Raw genomic sequence first — 18,982 nt, 5'->3', positions numbered from 1 at the left:
GTTTGTTGAGTATCCTTCCTGATTGTGAGGGGGGTTGGGGTTGGTTTCTTTTTTAAAGTATTGCATTGTATCATGATGCATATATAGTTTTACAATTTGGTTTTCTAAGAAAACGCTATAGCATTCTGGAAATCTTTCCATTTCTTGCCATACAAAGCTGGCTTTTCATTTTTCATAGGTTTCGTTTCATTTTATATATGTTATATTGATATTGAAAATATTCCATGTACTGGACTTCCCAGGTGGCACAGTGGATAGGAATCTGCCTGCCAATGCAGGGATCACGGGTTTGATCCCTTGTCCGGGAAGAGTGCACATGCCGCACACCGCTGAAGTTCATGTGCCACAACTCCTGAGCCCCCGCAATCGAGCCTGTGAGCTCCAGCTGCTGAGCCCATGCGCTAGTACTACCAGAGCCCGTGCACCTGGGGCCTGTGCTCCGCAACAAGAGAAGCTATCAGTGGCAAGCCTGTGCTTGGCAACAAAGGGCAGCCCCCGCTCTTAGCAGCTAGAGAAACCCCACATGCAGCAAAGAAGACCCAGTGCAATCAAAAATAAGTAAATCAATAAGTTTTAAAAAGATGTAAAAGTAAAAGATCCCATGTACTGACATCACATTATATATTCAGTTGGCCCAGGTATAGTCCCACCTTATACCTTTCATCTCAGTATTTCATCAGTTTAGCTTTTGTCTCAGAGTTTTCATTTTTGAATGAAGCCTTATTTGATAGTTATGCGTAAATAAACCTGGATAGGTTTTGATAGACCTGCACCTTCCTTGTTTCCATCCTGGTGTGTCCTCATATTTGAGACACCAGTACAGTGAACAGAATTCTCACTGTAACATATGGTTAAATTGGCCACTTCCCATTTCTCTTTTCCAGTGCCTTTCCAGAAGTAATATGAGCTAGCACATCTTTTTCAAGGAGAGCAGGAAGGGTGCTTTCTGATAAAGTAAATGCTCTCCAGCAGTTAGATCAGCTAGCTCCTTTGGAGCTCAGGGGGTGGCGGTGGCAGAATGCTCCGGGCTGCCAGCTCTGCTGGCCACCTGATGCAAAACCAGTTGTGCTGAGCCTGTGCTTTGGCCTGTGGATTGCACATTTCTCACCCTTTATTCAGTTTTACCATAGAGTGAATACAATACCAGCTTTATATTGCTATAAGGATTTTATTATGTATCATATGATATAAATCTACAACTGTTTGTTTATTGTTGGATAACACATTTTTTATTTTGTAACAACGATTTTTGGTGACAGTGATTTTGTAACAATGAATTTTGGTGACAGAGATTTAGGAGAGGGTAGAGAAAGAAAATAACTGTGAACATTCATTGGTTAGTAGTACTAAATTTCATTTGACTTGCCAACAAGAATTAAATGTGTAACCCACACTATGGAGGCTGTAGTGATATCACAGACCACATGAAAACAAGAAGACACAGAAGCATCAGCATCTATTGCACAGTCTTATTTCATGCTGTGAAAATAAGCATGAAAAATTTGCCTGCCAGTGCAGGGGACACGGGTTTGATCCCTTGTCCGAAGAGTGCACAGGCAAAGTCTTATTTTCATGCCCTGAAAAATAAAATAATTTTACCGTGCCTGAAAATATGACTTTTTCATAATTGACGCTTCGCTGCAGAAGGTACATTTGTGTACCACTCTGTGTCAATGTAGGAGATGTAGGTTTGATCCCTGGTCTAGGAAGATGAGCAACAAAGCCTGCGCACCTCAACTGTTGAGCCTGTGCTCCACAAGAGAAGCGACCACGACGAGAACCCTGCCTCCCGCAACTAGGAAAAAGCCCACACAGCAATGGAGAACAAGCACAGCTTAAATAAATAATAATAATAGTAAATTCTGTATGCCAATGCAGGAGCCACTGGAGATGCAAGTTCAATCCCTGGCTCGGGACAATCCCCTGGAGAAGGAAGTGGCACCCCACTCCAGTATTTTTGCCTGAGAAATCCCATGGACAGAGGAGCCTGGGAGGCTATATCCATGGGGTTGCAAAGAATTGGACATGACTAAGCGACTGAGCTTTTCATTTCATGCAAAGATGAGCTCGATAAAGGACAGAGATGGTAAGGACCTAACAGAAGCAGAAGATATTAAGAAGAGATGGCAAGAATACACAGAAGAACTGTACAAAAAAGATCTTCATGACTCAGATAATCACGATGGTGTGATCACTGACCTGGAGCCAGACATCTTGGAATGTGAGGTCAAGTGGGCCTTAGAAAGCATCAACGAACAAAGCTAGTGGAGGTGATGGAATTCCAGTTGAGCTATTCCAAATCCTGAAAGATGATGCTGTGAAAGTGCTGCACTCAATATGCCAGCAAATTTGGAAAACTCAGCAGTGGCCACAGGACTGGAAAAGGTCAGTTTTCATTCCAATCCCAAAGAAAGGCAATGCCAAAGAATGCTCCAACTACCACACAATTGCATTCATCTCACATGCTAGTAAAGTAATGCTCAAAATTCTCCAAGCCAGGCTTCAGCAATATGTGAACCGTGAACTTCCTGATGTTCAAGCTGGTTTTAGAAAAGGCAGAGGAACCAGAGATCAAATTGCCAACATCTGCTGGATCATGGAAAAAGCAAGAGAGTTCCAGAAAAACATCTATTTCTGCTTTATTGACTATGCCAAAGCCTTTGACTGTGTGGATCACAATCAACTGTGGAAAATTCTTCACGAGATGGGAATACCAGACCACCTGATCTGCCTCTTGAGAAATCTGTATGCAGAAATCTGTATGCAGGTCAGGAAGCAACAGTTAGAACTGGACATGGAACAACAGACTGGTTCCAAATAGGAAAAGGAGTACGGCAAGGCTGTATATTGTCACCCTGTTTATTTAACTTATATGCAGAGTACATCATGAGAAACACTGGACTGGAAGAAACACAAGCTGGAATCCAGATTGCCGGGAGAAATATCAATAACCTCAGATATGCAGATGACACCACCCTTATGGCAGAAAGTGAAGAGGAACTCAAAAGCCTCTTGATGAAAGTGAAAGTGGAGGGTGAAAAAGTTGGCTTAAAGCTCAACATTCAGAAAACGAAGATCATGGCATCCGGTCCCACCACTTCATGGGAAATAGATGGGGAAACAGTGGAAACAGTGTCAGACTTTATTTTTCTGGGCTCCAAAATCACTGAAGATGGTGACTGCAGCCATGAAATTAAAAGATGCTTACTCCTTGGAAGGAAAGTTATGACCAACCTAGATAACATATTCAAAAGCAGAGACATTACTTTGCCAACAAAGGTCCGTCTAGTCAAGGCTATGGTTTTTCCTGTGGTCATGTATGGATGTGAAAGTTGGACTGTGAAGAAGGCTGAGCGATGAAGAATTGATGCTTTTGAACTGTGGTGTTGGAGAAGACTCTTGAGAGTCCCTTGGACTGCAAGGAGATCCAGCCGGTCCATTCTGAAGGAGATCAGCCCTGGGATTTCTTTGGAAGGAATGATGCTGAAGCTGAAACTCCAGTACTTTGGCCACCTCATGCGAAGAGTTGACTCATTGGAAAAGACTCTGATGCTGGGAGGGATTGGGGGCAGGAGGAGAAGGGGACGACAGAGGATGAGATAGCTGGATGGCATCACCGACTCGATGGACGTGAGTCTGAGTGAACTCCGGGAGTTGGTGATGGACAGGGAGGCCTGGTGTGCTGCGATTCATGGGGTCGCAGAGTCGGACATGACGAGCGACTGATCTGATCTAAGCGATTGAGCACACACACACAATGAAACATGACTTTTCATTCAGATCAAGTGACTGTACTAAATTAATTTCGCTCATATTCAGTTTCAGGTTTTCTCGTGCATGTATGAAAAGTGAAACAGTAACGTTAATGTATTGTCTCTGTTAAAAGAACTTTACCAGCTCTTAGACGATGCAGTTTTACTTCAGTATCATTGTATATTTCTAGTAAAAAGATCAATTCCAGTAATGGTTCAAGTTTCTTGTCTAACACATGGGATCAAAGTAAAGCATTCAGAAGTTCATTCTGTAAAATGTGAAATACTTGATATTGTGAAGTGAAAGTGAAAGTGAAGTCGGTCAGTTGTGTCTGACTCTTTGCGATCCCATAGACTGTAGCCTACCAGGCTCCTCCCTCCATGGGATTCTCCAGGCAAGAGTACTGGAGTGGGTTGTGATATTGTGTGAATTGTGAAATTTTGAATACTATTGTAAATTGAATCACAAACCGCAACATACATGGTAAAATTCTTGGTCTTGGTGATGTAAAAAATATTCTGAAGTAGAATATAACATCATAAAATATTTTGAATAAATTTAGAGCGTACAGAGAGTAAGTATACTCAGAATATGTTGTACATATTTGTGTAATTCATAATTTCCTCTAAGAGTTTATAAAATCTACCAATCTAAATAGAAGATATATTCTCAAAAAGTATAAATATTCTTATACATGCACAAAATAACCAGCCTGTAAATTTTTATAGTTAGGTTGATGCTGATAAAAATAATAAGCATGGTTGTATATATTTTTTCTATTTGGATTTTAGAAACTTTTGAGACTTTGAAGAGTAAATTTATAAATCAATGAAAGTTCCTACCATGGCATGGTAGGAACTTAAATACTTTTGTCAAAATGTTCTCTAAATTTTGGTTGCAGTTTCCAGCAAAATCTAATGGAAATATTTAGTCAAAGCATTTAACAAATGGAAGTCAAAAAATTCAATTTATGTGAAGATTTTAGGGAATTGCAGTTATTGAACCCAGAGCTTGTAAACAGGAGGATTTTGAACTATTTCCCCCTGAAATCAAGGGGAAAACTGAACAAATTAATTTATAAGAACTCAAATGATGTATAAAATATAACTGTGAAATTCTATAATTGTGTTTTGAAATACATACACTTATGGGGAGAAATATTTTGATGGAGCTCATATTTTTAATTAAATAAGTATATATTTTGGTTCAGAATGAAGTTAACCTGGAAAAACCTGCAAGTTTGCAGTATCTAAATCAAGTAAAACATTGAAAATAAGCACACGTATTTGTTTGATGGATTTGTGTTTTTAGCTTATTGGTCAAAAAAGGCAGTTTGCATAGAGGCAAAAAACTGTAAAAATAATTTGGCTAAAATATTTGTGTATTTCATTATTACAAATTAAAATTGGCAATGTTTTTCACTAGTGAATTTGCTCTGAACTTAATATTATTTACTAGTAGATTTGCACCTGAAAAAATGTATACAGAAAAGTCACTTGGCAATGTCAACAATTTAAAATTTACTAGCCACAAAATGTATCTTGGAATGTTATAAAAATAATATGATCATTTTTAAAAATACATTCTTTAGAAAACTAAGTGTGAGGGATAGATACAACTAAGAAATTGATTAAAATATATGTAATGTACTAACAACCATCTGTTTTTATATTTTTGATGTCAATATAAAGATTTTTTACATCAGTAGACAAAGATATCAGAATTTTTAAAAAGAGTTTGAATATAATTTTGTGTAGGTCCACATATATTATAAAGCCACTTACTTGATTTGTGAGTATACATCTCAAAAATTATATAATTTTATTTATTTTAGTACCCTTTTTATTCCAAAAAATTCCTAGTTTAGATGATAAATTATATATGCTTCATCCCCTCCTTCCTAAATCCCATTTCCCCTTTCCCAAATGATTGCTTTATGTTTATTATGCTGCTGCTGTTGCTAAGTCGTTTCAGTCGTGTCTGACTCTGTGTGACCCCATAGACGGCAGCCCACCAGGCCCCGCCGTCCCTGGGATTCTCCAGGCAAGAACACTGGAGTGGGTTGCCATTTCCTCCTCCAATGCAGGAAAGTGAAAAGTGAAAGTGAAGTCGATCAGTCGTGTCTGACTCTTAGTGACCCCATGGACTGCAGCCCACCAGGCTCCTCCGTCCATGGGATTTTCCAGGCAAGAGTACTGGAGTGGGGTGCCATTGCCTTCTCCCTATGTTTATTATACATGACTGTAATTCTTACACTTAAAATTCATTACTTCTAAAATGAACACTCCCTTTCCCCATACAAATTAAAAATTAGATCTTTCCTTTGATTTTTCTCTATTGCTTAAGTGTATGGTTTATCTCCCAGTCACTTAGAGTTGAAATTTTGCTGCGAACACTGATTTCTTTCTCACCTTTACAAAGATCATTCTGGTGGGAGGATAGAAAATGTGTTAAGAGATGATGTAGAAAATAGGGAGACACTTTAGCAAACTGCTGTATTAATCCAGCTGATGGAGTTTGAATTTCCCAGGCGAATATGAGAACAGGATTGAATGTGACAAATATGAAGGAAGACAAATCACCTAGCAGTGTAATTCGTGAAAGAGCATTAGAATGTGGGGGATGACTCCCACGCTTCTGAGTTGAGTACCTAGGCTGATAGTGATGCTGTTAACTACTATAGGGACCTCGAGAAATGAAGGCATCTAAGAGGGAAGATAATAGAACTTTTGGGGGCATATTGAGTTTGAGGTACCCATGGAATATCCAAGGGAGTTATCCAGTGTGGAGTTGGACACTTCAAACGGGAGCTCCAAACACAAGCGGTAGTGGGAGACATGGACGTGGATGAAATTGTTCAGTCAGAGGTCCAAGGGAAAGAGACAGAAAAGGGGACTGGTGAAGGAAACTGAGCTGTGGTGTCTGAGACCCATCTGGGGGAGAAACTGCCCCAAGAGCACTTCCTCTGGGGAAGGAGGGGCCTAGGAATGTGGGGTGTAGCAGATTGGAGAGAAGACTTACACTTGGCAACTTTGAGGTTCTATAACTATAGGAAGAATTCAGGCCCAGTTTAGGAAATGTTCCCAGAAATATTTCACCGTTTGAAATTTTTAGATTTAAGTTTAATAAATTAAGCTTCAAAGATGTAGTCATTTATGTATAGCTTTACAGGTAACATTTATTCTATTACTCCTCTACAAACTTACTATCAATATTCATTTTTACTCTGAACTTTTTGAAGTTTCACATTGTGTGTACAGGACATGTTGATTGGAATAGAGTGGATTTTTTTTAACATCTTGTAAAGAACATCAGTTTTATGGTACTTTTTTGGTGGTCTAATGGTTAAGACTCTGTGCATCCAGTGTAGGAGGTGTGGGTTTGATCCCTAGCGGGGCAACAACTAAGATCCCACATGCCACACAGCATGGCCAAACGTTTAAAAAAAGATTTGGGAAAAAAAAAAAAGGGAACATCAGTTTTATTGTAATTTCACACAAAGAACTATTCTAGAAATTTGACTTTGAAGTTGAGTCAATCTAAAGCAACTTTTAAAATCTCTTTAGCCTTCATTCTTAGGATCTATTTCTCAAGGGTTTCTATGCATAAAATTTTAATGTTTTTGCATTTTATTTTTACTATTAGTTCTTACTTTTCAAAGAATGTGTTCTGTTATCTTTAGACTTTATTTAGTAATTAAATTACCTAATTTAAGTAGAGTTCTTTCTGCAATCCACACCTCCACATTGCCTCCTATATGCTCGTTTTGGTCCCTCTGTTTTGGTGTATAATTCGTCTTTTAGTAGAAAAATACCAGGTTCTTTCATCACAATTACAGTCATTGGTCTGATAATCCTATGAGTCAATCTACACGAAACAAGAAGCGCATATCAAACTCCTGGCAGGTTTAGTTAAAATTAAAATGCATGCTCAACTGTAGAGATTGTCAAGTGTGGAAATAATATTTGTCCAGCTGGACAGCTTTCTTTTGTAGTTGCTAAATGAAAGTTGAGATTCTGTCTGCTCCTTGAAAGCTTCTGTGTCATGAAGGTAATTTGGACTGTTTGTGGTTTGACAGGGATTATTAAAATCAGATGAAGTGAAGGGAAGCAAGTGTGAGAAAGCAAAATTGACACTGACACTCTCTATTATTTGCAGCTTGGATCATGATGACTATGTTGATATGATAGATTCACTGTTGAGATATGTTAAGCAGCAAATAAAGTAAAAAGCAAGTATAGTGATGGCTTCTCAGATTTAACATGAAGAAATCCAATATTTACTTTCACTGATTGCATTTTAAATAGATTTTCAGGTCATTTCATGTGAATTTGTTTATAACCAACAACACATTATCCGTCTATTGAACTGTAGAATTAGAAAGTGTACTGCAAAGGCAGTATAACAGAAAATTAAATATTAAAGACGTAGATCACATGATTAAAATAATAGAATTTTAAAACTAGAAGGGTCCTTACAGATCACTTTTATCTAATTTCCTTTTTTGGTAGATGGAAACTAGAAAGACTTTTAAGGTATCCCATTTAAATGTTATTTGAAAACATAAATGAATGTAAAATCCTCGTTTTTCACCACAAATATATTTTATCTTTTCACAGTATTTTAAAAAATGATTTGAGTTGATAAAATTCATTCCAAAATAGTGTAATCCACAATTGTAGATTAACTTTTTTCTGTTTAAAGATAATACACAAATTAAGTTAGTATGGTTATAATATGGTTATAATATGTATCATCTACATTGATGGAGTAAATGCCTTCCATAAACATATTTTTCTGAAAGCATTATTTGTAGAAGGAGTTTTAGCAAAAAGCTATTTCATGGTGTTAACCAAAGACAGTTAGAAAAATATAGCTAAATTTGATGAAATTGTTGTTGTTTAGTTAGTAAGTAGTGTCCGACTCTTTTGCAATCGCATGGACTATAGTCCCCTAGACTCTTCTATCTATGGGGTTTCCCAGGCAAGAATATGGGAATGGGTTGCCATTTCCTCCTCCAGAGGATTTTCCTGACCTAGGAATCAAACTATAGTTATACATATTTATGTGTATGTACCCACACCCCTGCTGCTGCTGCTGCTGCTAAGTCGCTTCAGTCGTGTCCGACTCTGCGCGACCCCATAGACGGCAGCCCACCAGGCTCCCCCGTCTCTGGGATTCTCCAGGCAAGAACACTGGAGTGGGTTGCCATTTCCTTCTCCAATGCATGAAAGTGAAAAGTGAAAGTGAAGTCGCTCAGTCGTGTCCGACTCTTAGCGACTTCATGGACTTCAGCCTACCAGGCTCCTCCGTCCATGGGATTCTCCAGGCAATAGTACTGGAGTGAGTTGCCATTGCCTTCTCCTACATACACATAAATATATATAACTAAAATCTTCAGTGGTATTTAGGCAAGGTAGTGAATGGATCTGAATTGGTTTGTAACGTGAGAAGTCTAATGCCCGTATGCACTGTAGATATCATCCTGGTGATAGTTCTAACTTTGACTACCTGGAGTTCGCACAGTTAAAGTCTGCCCCCATTTCAGACATGAACAGGTGAGGTCTGCACTGGATTTACCTACTCTTCCTGGCTGATAGAAATTCAGGGACTCCCACAGGTTCAATAATTCATTTGAGTGACTTACAGAACTTAGGAAGTACCGTACTTATGATTACAGTTTTATTAAAAAGGATAAAAGTCAATAATAGCCAAATGGAAGAGATGCATAGGATGAGGTAATGAAGAGGGTAGGAGCAGCAAAAACCAAATACGAATTTCTTACTATACCCCAAGATGTGAGTTTGGAGACCAGATAGTGTTCCAGATTTAGGACGCTGGTACAGAAAGAAGGCAAAGTTACATTTAAAAGCAGTGGTGACCATTTAAGATATTAGCAAGAGAAAGGGTCAAAGCACTTGATGACCATTTAAAATAGAGGTCAGCAAACATTTTCTATTGAAGGCCAGATAGTAAATATTTTTTAGGGTTTGTGGATGACATATGGCCACCCTAGCATATTATTTTTTTGGTTTTAATTTTTACAACATGTTAGAAATATAAAAGCCAGTCTCAGCTTTCAGGCCATAGGAAAGACAGACCATGCCATAGTTTTCTGACACAATACTAGGCATGGGAGAGGGAGATTAGATAGGTGGTAACCCTATAACATAGGAAGAAAAGTCATTTTAAGGGAAAGATTTTGAATTAAATTTTAGACCTATTGAGTTTGAGAGATTTTGAATCAGCAAAATGCATTGTCTAGTTTAAGTACTTGGAAATGTGTGTGACCATTTTGGAGAGTTAGCGACATACACTTGAAATTTTCACCATCAAGATAACAGATGAAAGAGGTTATGAAAAGCATGCCGAGTAAGAAGATAAGCGGTAATTCCAACATGAGATGGATAAGAGAAGCGTAAGACAAAGTTCTGTATTCCTCTTTCCAGTTCAGGCAAGGAAAATAAGAAGAGTTGAGAAGACTATAAAAGGAAACTAACAGGAGATTTTTGAGGTATGAGGAGAAAAATCCAATGAACAAAAATAAAACAAAATTGCTTAAATTAAAATAAATCTACAACAGTTAAATTACATAAAAAGAGGTAATTGCTTTGAATGAAAATGCTCAAGCAAAGTGTTTAGAATGAGAAGCAGGTCTAGAGAGAAACCTGTGGTGAATATCAGTGTTCAATGTCAGAGATGAGAGAGGAGCCAATCAAGATGTTTATTTGTTTAAATAAAAACTACTCTTGTTAATTTATACAAACAAAAAGAAGTGGCTGTTGTAAGCCACTGTAAGCAGGGAACGGATTTATCGTGTGTATCTCACAGAACCAAAAAGAAACTGTTTGAGCAATCAGTGAGTCAGAGGAGAAAAGGAACTGGGCAATTACAGGGGCCTCGGCCAAAAGAATCCATTTACCTATGTACCCTCTCTTGGGAGGCTGGAAGTAATGTGATTGGTTTACTACCAGTGATTCCCTGTTCCTGCCTTCATTCCAGATATCATAATTCATTTAGTATGCACCTGATGGTTCAGCTTGCGTCAGATTTCTATCCCTGAATCAATCAGTTATGACCAGGAAAGCTGGGTCCTCTAGCATAGAAATGCACCATCATTGTATATCTGATAGTATATATGAGATAAAAAACAGAAATGTGAGCTGGCCAGCTACAGAAGTGAGGACTCCTTCGAGGAGCCTCTGAATAAACGGTGTAAGAGACTAGAAGGGAACTGCTAAGTCGCTTCAGTCGTGTCCGACTCTGTGTGACCCCATAGACGGCAGCCCACGAGGCTTCCCCGTCCCTGGGATTCTCCAGGCAAGAACACTGGAGTGGGTTACCATTTCCTTCTCCAATGCATGAAAGTGAAAAGTGAAAGGGAAGTCTCTCAGTTGTGTCCGACTGTAGCGACCCCATGGACTGCAGCCTACCAGGCTCCTCCGTCCATGGGATTTTCCAGGCAAAAGTACTGGAGTGGGGTGCCATTGCCTTCTCTGAGAAGGGAACTAGGAAGGCATAATACTTAGGAAAATTGACAAGAGAGAAGACAACTTTAAGAAAGAATAGCTGTCAGTACCAAGGAGTGCAGAGACTGAGTAAGATAGGGACTGAAAAATATTTTGTCAATTTCCGTATAAAGCCAGAAGTAGAAACCAGATTGCTCTGGGTCAAGAAGTGAGGGATAAAAACATAAGATTAAGAAATTTGGGCTGCTATTTTGAGATGTCAGGCTATAAAAGGAAGGGGATATAAGGAGGGTTTTGTTGGTTTGAAACTTGAACATGTTTACAGTCAGCTGAAAGCAATATTGATTATGGTAGGAGTAGTTGATGGTAATTGATGGTGCAAAGCCCCAAAAGTGTTAAAAGGGTATTTTAATGGATGAGTTTATTTATCAGATTGATTTAATTAATTATATTACCAAAATTTAAGTGAGTAGTATCACATTAATTTAACTAATCAATAATATTAACAGTTTAGGTTGGGGCTGTTGGTCGGGGGCGGCCGCGCAGCGCGAGCAGGCAGCTCCGGGGCGGGCGCGCGCAGGGATGCTCCGGGGGGCGGCGGCAGCGGCTGTGTGGGCTGAGGCGGCAAGGATAGCGTGGGCTCCCGGGCCTTTCCCCTGAGTCGGCCGCTCGGACTGCGCCGCCCAGGCCCTTTCAGCCTCCGCCCCTTCAGCCTCCGGGCCGGGCCCTATAAAAAAAAAAAAATAATAATAATATTAACAGTTTAGGATAAATTCTTCAATTTCTAACTTGTTTAGAAGCATCCACTTCAATACAAAATGCATGCTAAGTTCAAAGCATTCTTGCATAATTATTAAAATAGTTTCTTAAAAATATAATTTGACATCTCATAAATTGCTTATTATCTCCATTTGCTACATAACATGCCTGCTTTTTTAAAAGTGCTTCAATAACTTAAACTTTCTAAGGCAGATGTACTGTTTTCCAAATTACTAAGGTTTTACTGTACTTGAAAATTCATAAGTTAATCATAACCCATAATTTGTGACATTATTTAGTTCTAATCGCAAAATATATAATTTTATGACTTTTAAATCATGTGAAATATGAATTCTAAGCTACAAAAATTGCTTAAATTAAATTCATTTTCAATTATCTTGATTTTACTGTAGTATTAAAGCAAGAGATGCTTAGGATTGCATGTTGAAAATTATAAAGAGTTCTTAAAATGAAAATATTTTCTGGAAAGAGAGGTGCACTAAAAAATAAAGCAATGTCAATTTGGTGAGTAAAGCATATGACAATTAATTCTGTTTGCTTGTCAAGTTACAATAGTGTATTCTGACTGATCCTGTCAATTTCTACTTCATACATACACATACATAAATTACTAATAGAGGAGTTACAATGAAGTATTTTATATATTTTATCAAAGGGGATTTTAATAGCTGTAATATGTTAATATGAGTACTTACTGGATGTATATCAATATTCTAGCTCATATAATTATGATAATCAGAACTTCCACAATAATTAGTAGAAAGCACAGCAGTCTGGGGAAAAGCTATATATAGCTGAGAGTTGCAAAAATAAATTGAAGAAGATAACAAGTTCATTTTTTCCTGTTATAAGACTTTAATGTATAAGGTATTTGAAATGATTATCAGCAAAAGGAGATCCATTTGAGTTGTTTCTCAGTCTTTGGGGAGGCCAAAACAGTAAAATTTCAACTCTCAATAATTGATGAAAAGAAATACATTTTTGGCAACTCTGAAATATCATAGGGAAAGATCTAGCCTTAAGAAAATAGAACAAAAAATTGGAAATTACATAGGCTTCATAATGAATGAAATTTATAATTGTTCTATGGAAAGCTGTTAAATATATATGGCAAGTCAACATGTGTAAGATAAAAAGGTATGATTTTATACAGAGAGTTTAAAACATTGTGAATTAATGACAGCCTTTGAAGCAGTCTGAATCCCAGCTTTGCCACTTCCTATATAAGTGATCTCAGGCAAGTCACCAACCTCTCTGTGCCCCAGTTTCTACATCTTTATTATATAGATTATAATAGAACCTGGGCTTCCCTGATGGCTCAGTGGTAAAGAATCTTCCTTCCAGTGCAGAAGATGTGAGTTCAATCCCTGGGTCGCGATATAGGGAGTGCCCTGGAGAAGGAAATGGCAACCCATTCAGTATTCTTGCCTGGGAAATCCCATGGACAGAGGAGCCTTTATAGTCCATGAGGTTGCAATAGAGTTCAATACGACTTAGTGACCAAACAGCAAGTATAATATTACCTGTTACATGGGATTAAAGTCTTAGTCACTCATTCGTGTCTGACTCTTTGTGACCCCCATAGACTGTAGACTGTCAGGCTCCTCTGTCCATGGGGATTCTCCAGGCAAGAATACTGAAGTGGGTTGCCATTTCCTTCTCCAAGGGATCTTCCTGACCCAGGGATCAAACCCAGGTCTCCTGCATTGCAAGGAGACTCCTTACTGTCTGAGCCACCCAGGGAAGTCACATAGGATTAAGACAAGAATTAAATGAGTAATTAGGACAGTGCATGGCCCATATAAATGCTACATAAGTTAGTTGTTATTATCTTTAATATATTTAGTCATTATACCTTTAATCCATGTCCCAATAAATGAGTTCACTGAACTACATAAAATTGTCAAGATTTAGTAAAAGTTAAAATTTTAATTATATAATGTTGGCAGTATTTTGTAAATGATACAGGAAGACTACTTTCTGACTAGATAAGAATGGAAAAGTGAAAATGAACAAGGCCAGAAGAAAAGGCTGGTTCAGATTTAAGGATGATGGCCTGGTCAAAGTTTATTTTCACTTTGCTTCTTTATCAAATGAGCAAATTTAAGCCAAACAAGAATATAGTATAATAGAAAAAATACCAAGGATACATGATGGCCATAAAGATATGATCCCTAATGTCTCCTTTTTCCTTGTGGAGGCATAACGCCCATAAGTCAGTTGGTCTCAGACATCTTTTGTTGTGTAAAGACTGTGTCAGTTCAGAGGAACCCAGAAACGGGCTGATTGCTTTTTTAGAATATTTTAGGGAGCTGCAGGTTCTGAAATGGAACATTGGTACAGGGCATCTGCCTGTTACGGTGAAAGAAGGTCTTGCTGCTCACATTTCCTTTTTTCACATAATATTTCTTGCTAAGCTATAAATTCTGCTTTAGCTTTTCATGTAGTAGTCCTGGGGAAAGGGAAGAATTAAAACTAGCTCTGAGAGTCTGGGATACAGAAAAAAATGACGGTATTGATGAATGAATGAAATAGTCCATGGGAAGAGTTAATTTGAGGGGTTCAGAAATATATCCTTATCCTACCATTTTTTAGAATACAGCAAATTTATGGCTGGAAGAAACCTCAGAGCCTAATAAATCCATTTACCTCATTTTATGAATGAGGAGCCTAAACTCCATTCCTCTGGAAAGACTTAATGATTCACCCAAAGTCACAGAGGCATTGGCTGACCAGGATCAGAAGTCAAGTCTATTGATTCCTTGTCAGTGATATTTAGAGTTAAATGGTGTTTTATTACAGAACAACATTTTCAAACGTGTTGTTATATGTGGTACATATAATTATTTTTAATTGATCAAGATATCCCACTTCCTTACTGTGCTATTTAACTGTGTTTGTTTTAGGCTAGATCATAATATTGAATGGTAAGGCTTCACGTGAGCTAGAGCAGGTGGATATACTAACTCCACAGTCTGTCCGTAGAAACGAAAGCCATGTGACTCTGCTCCCTGGGGTTTCTCACAAGAGAAGAAATCACATGATCCAGATGTTTCCTTTACTAACTAAATTTCAGTGTGAATTTCTTCCCAAGGGTTGGTTTTTCTCTTTCACTCCTTTTTGATCGTGTAGATCTTAAAGAGAATGGCAATCAGGATCTTTATTATTGAAGAAACCATAAAAGATAAAATAAGAACTCTAACCATTTTATGTGTTTAAATAAAGAAGACTCCTTAGGATAGAAAGGTATCATTTTAAAATATGTTAAAGGACAAGTGAGAGTCCAAAATTACTTTTGTGTGCTTTCTTTTGATCACAATAAGGTATCGTTAGTTTTATTGTTTTACTGTAATGTCTTCTGGCTGTGCTTATAATATTTTCATACTTTATTATAGTCACTGTTCTTAAAAATTTTTAACTCAACTGTTTTAATTTGCCTACGGCTGAAATTTGACCTACAGATATTTGGCTTAGATATAATTCATCAAACATAACTCATCTTTAAAAGGCAATAATTAATATTATATCAGGTGCTAATACTTGTTTGAAATATTAGACTTCTTTTAATCTTATACATAAAGTGATCAGAAACATTATAGGAGAATGAACATTTAAAAAGTGTTATTGAATGGAGATTTCAAAAACAAAGTTATTGTACTTTAAAAAGTTATCATCCCACCTTTAGTTAATCATAGATTAGGGTAAGAGACTTCATTCATTGTGTAAAATTACCATTGTGTCCCTAATGACAATTTGTAGGAACATAAAGTGAAAGTGAACTTGCTCAGTCAGTCGTGTCTGACTCTTTGCAGCCCCATGGACTGTAGTTTACCAGGCTCTTCCGTCCATGGGATTTTCCAGGCAAGAGTATTGGAGTGGATTGCCATTTCCTTCTCCAGGGGATCTTCCCGACCCAGGAATCAAACCTGGGCCTCCTACATTGTGGGCAGACACTTTACCGTCTGAGCCACCAGGGAAGTCTCATAAACAGAACATAACAGGAACATAAACAGAATATAAACCTATATATTGATCTATAACTTCATAACCCTTTCCTTTTTCCCCTTAGATTTTTTTTTTAAAGGTAATTCTATCTTTTTGAAGTACCACTGAAGTATTTCCCAAATTACATTGGTCCCTCAATAGTTGACCTTCCTACTGTTGAGGTAAGAGTTATCTTTTACTTAGAATATAGCAGCGGGTTTTTCTACTGGCTCCCTTTCTTATCATCTTATTACTGTTCCTTGAGAGGAAGAGGCTGTTCAATCACTATCTCTCTGCTCCTTCTTGCACAGTGTCAGATGCAGTGTATGCCCACAGACTACACGTGAGGAAATGGGAAGTTTGGGGTCTTTGCTCATACTCCTTCATTGCTTGTTTCTTTCTCATCACAGTCCCGTAGTCATCATTGCCATCCTAATAGGAAAACTTCTAAACCCAGACTTTCGAGTGTCAGCTGCCTGTGCTGTCCCTCCTTTATTTATTTCTCAAGTTGGTCCTATTCATTTAGGTTAATTTTCTCATTAGTTATAGTTTGCCCATCAAGTTTTCATTTATCCAATCGCACAGCATCTTGAGCGTTACTGCCTCTGTAAAGGTGACTCTTGGTTCTCTTGTCCTTCATCACCTTGACACCTTAGCATACATACATCACACCTGTCTGTCGTATGACATTCTGAACCCTCCTCATTCTGGTACCGCATCACTGTTATCAGATGGCATTCCTTTCTAATGTCATTCCTTTATAAAAAAAGTCTTTGTATATACTGATTAACTTTTCCACTGAGATTAAATAGGGAAAATCATGCAACCACATAGATGGGAATCCTTCAGAATCCTGGTCACCAACCTCATTTGAATGATTGATGTGTTTCAGAACATTATAGTTTTACTCCAGAGCTGATTTCACTGAAGGACAGAGCATACATATTCAATGCTGAAATCATACAAAGCAAGAGATTTTCTTTTAACAAGCATTTGTAAGCACAAATACAACAAAACAATACAAAAATTTTGATGAAATGGTCATAGTCAAGAGATACTGAGCAATTAAGTAAGGTTTGAATCAGATTTTGAAAGAAATGATAATTATGAATGGCAGGAGACAAGTGTTAAGATTGGGAGATATTTCAAATGAAGACATACAGGAAATGTAAAATAAGAGATTGGATACCTCCTGAGAGCAAGACTTATTTTTTTTAACCATTTTCCTAATTATATATAAAATGATAATTACTTATTGCAAAACAAAGGAAAATGCTAAATAGGGAGAAGAAAATAAAAATCAACCATAGTCTATCCAGTCGTCTAAGGATAACCATTTTAACATTTTGACTAATATCATTTCTATATTCTACAATGTTTTATATGCAGTAGTAACCAGTTGATTTCTCAACAGACCAGCAATCTCAAGTTTTAAAAGCAAACAGGTCTGGGTTCCAACCCTCCTGCTATCACTGGGTAGGTGTGTAACATGGATCTCTTTGGATTCCCTCCCTGTAAATGAGGATAATAACTATTTTTAGAGTTATTATGGAGATTAAGGAAGGTGACAGAGAAGGCAATGGCCCCCCCACTCCAGCACTCTTGCCTAGAAAATCCCATGGATGGAGGAGCCTGGTGGGCTGCAGTCCATGGGGTCACACAGAGTCGGACACGACTGAAGTGACTTAGCACAGCATAGCATAGCAAGGAAGGTGGTGTAAATAAAGTCCCTTATACGTAGTAGACATACAGTATAGTATATCTGTACAGTAGATATACAGCAAATTATATTACTAGTTTGCTATTATTTTTAAGCTAACTTCATCACATATTTTCTTTAGTTTTATGTGGAATCTGAAGTAATGAGTCTTTACAATATTGACAAATTGGAGCAACTCTGAACAGCATATTTATAACTTGTTTTATTACAGAGAAGCTGACTACAAACAAAATATTTACCAAGTCTGAGTTCTCTACAAGAACTTTAATCAGCCGTTCAAGTCTTTCCATTACAAAAGTGGAATTTCCTTTTCTTGGCAACACTTTTTGAATAACTCATCATCTGAAAAATTGAATTACCTAAAAATATTTTAAAATATACAAATACTGAATTCATTGTTAGTAATACTGGCTGTTGGATGTAAAAATGACTGTTGGGGGCTTCTCAGGGGGCTCAGTGGTAAAGAATCCATCTGCCAAAGCAGGAGACCCAGGAGATGTGGGTTTGATCCTGGGTTGGGAAGATCCCCAGGAGTAGGAGATAGCAACCCACTCCAGTATTCTTTCCTGGAAAATTCCATGGACAGAGGAGCTTGGTGGAATATAGTCCACAGGGTCACAAAGAGTTGGAGATGACTGAGTGACTGGACATACAAGCACACACATTCTGGTAATAGTTGAGCTACTAGGAAGACAGGAAGATATCAAACTCATTGGTATATGGAAATACTGAGGTTTTGTTGTCCTAAAGCATAACTTCTGGTGGACATAGCATTATCTACCACTTAGCTTATAGTTTTGGAGATTTTTTTTTTTTGCCTGATTTCAAATTAATGTTAATTATGGCATATTATATACCTATAATATAATTTGTTTTCAAATAAAAATTAAACCTTTTACTGCAAAATATTTTAAGATAGGAGAATCCAAGTGTATGAGGATTTTTGATATTTTAAAATGGTATATCCATGGTTATTCTGTATTGGGAACTAATTGAGTTTCAAATGATAAGTCTTGTGATGCTATGGACTTTTATATTGAAATGTTTTTGTTAAATGTTTTTCTCTTAAATTCTCTGAAGAAAAATAAAAGCTTTATTCCAAAACTACTTCTCTGAAGTGCAGGATAAGAACCGATAAGAAATCTTTAGCTGTTTCATTGTATGAGAAGAAATTACTTGCATTTATTAATAATTAAATTTTCGAAGCATCTACCCTTGCTCACAGTGGTCTCTGAGGCTTCACAGGATACTCTGCAGCTCTAGGATACAATGAGAA

The 18,982-nt window shown here is 37.5% G+C and overlaps 1 protein-coding gene across 2 annotated transcripts in view; it reads left to right on the top strand.

Moving 5' to 3' along the window:
* The window catches only part of MCTP1 (multiple C2 and transmembrane domain containing 1), a 1,071,916-nt gene that overhangs the window by 688,859 nt on the left and 364,075 nt on the right, over nucleotides 1–18,982 (top strand). The gene's annotated exons all lie outside the window — the stretch shown is intronic.

The sequence above is a fragment of the Bos taurus genome, chromosome 7 (genome assembly GCF_002263795.3).
Source record: "Bos taurus isolate L1 Dominette 01449 registration number 42190680 breed Hereford chromosome 7, ARS-UCD2.0, whole genome shotgun sequence".
NCBI lineage: Eukaryota > Metazoa > Chordata > Mammalia > Artiodactyla > Bovidae > Bos > Bos taurus.
This window is presented reverse-complemented; position numbering and strand designations above follow the sequence as displayed.